Consider the following 1,260-nt stretch of genomic DNA (forward strand, 5'->3'; position numbering starts at 1 on the left):
TTTTAAATGGAAGAGCACTGACGCGGCAAGTGTGTCGTCAATGCATACGCTGTTTTAAAACGCAGCCCCACGAAACCTTTCAAATGATGGGAAATCTACCAGAATGTCGTGTTCAGCCAAGCCGATGTTTTTACGTTACAGGAGTTGATTTTGCAGGACCGATCATCACGCTGGTTAACAAGGGTCGTGGACGGAAAACAAATAAATCTTACATCACTTTATTCGTTTGTTTTGCGACCAAGGCGATTCATTTGGAAGTCACGAGTGAGTTGTCAACCGCTGCCTTTATGGCGACTCTACGTCGATTCGTGAGCAGAAGAGGATGTCCGCATACTATATGGAGCGATAATGGTACAAACTTCGTTGGTGCCAACAGAGAATTGACAGAAATACAGCAGTTCATAAGATCTCAAGTCGTAGATGAGGCAGGAGACATGCTTACTAACGAAGGGATCAATTGGCGATTTCTTCCTCCAAACTCTCCCCACATGGGAGGCCTCTGGGAAGCTGGAATAAAATCATGCAAATATCATCTCAAACGAGTAATGGGAAACGTAATGTTTACCTTTGAAGAAATAACTACTACACTTGCTCAAATCGAAGCTTGTCTTAACTCAAGACCTTTATCTCCTTTATCTTCTGATCCAACTGATTTGGAGCCACTCACGCCAGCTTACTTTATGGTTGGAGGACCATTGACGAGTGCGCCTGATGTTGACGTGACCGACGTTGCCGTAAACCGGTTGACTCGATGGCAGTTAATACAAAGAATTACCCAAGATTTTTGGAAACGGTGGGCGGTAGAATATCTCTCCAATTTGCAACAGCGAACTAAATGGAAACTTCCTCAGGAAATTGTAAGGTCAATGACTTGTTAGTAATTCGCGAAAGGGATATCCTTCCATGGAAGTGGAAGCTAGGACGCGTGATAGAATTACACGCTGGTAAGGATGGCTTGGTCCGCGTCGCATCCATGCGTACGATGAACGGTGTTGTAAAACGTGCAATTAACAAGTTATGTAAATTACCTGTTGATTCAGCTAAAAATTAGTCGTACTAATTTTGGTGGGCGGTATGTATAAGCGTGAGATGTCTCTGATTTTTGTCGTCTATATTTATAAGCTATATTGTTTAGTCGAGAGATGTCGTGGTAGTCCTCCTCCTCGACAGGCTCTAGTAGTGTTAAGTTAAGTACCGTTGAGGAAGGGCGTCATAACGCCAACGTCTCGACTCTCGAGTTTGTAATTCAGTAAATAAAGA

The sequence above is a fragment of the Odontomachus brunneus genome, unplaced genomic scaffold (assembly GCF_010583005.1).
Source record: "Odontomachus brunneus isolate Ranch 3 - 2012 unplaced genomic scaffold, Obru_v1 Obru_scaffold_270, whole genome shotgun sequence".
Taxonomy (NCBI): Eukaryota; Metazoa; Arthropoda; class Insecta; order Hymenoptera; family Formicidae; genus Odontomachus; species Odontomachus brunneus.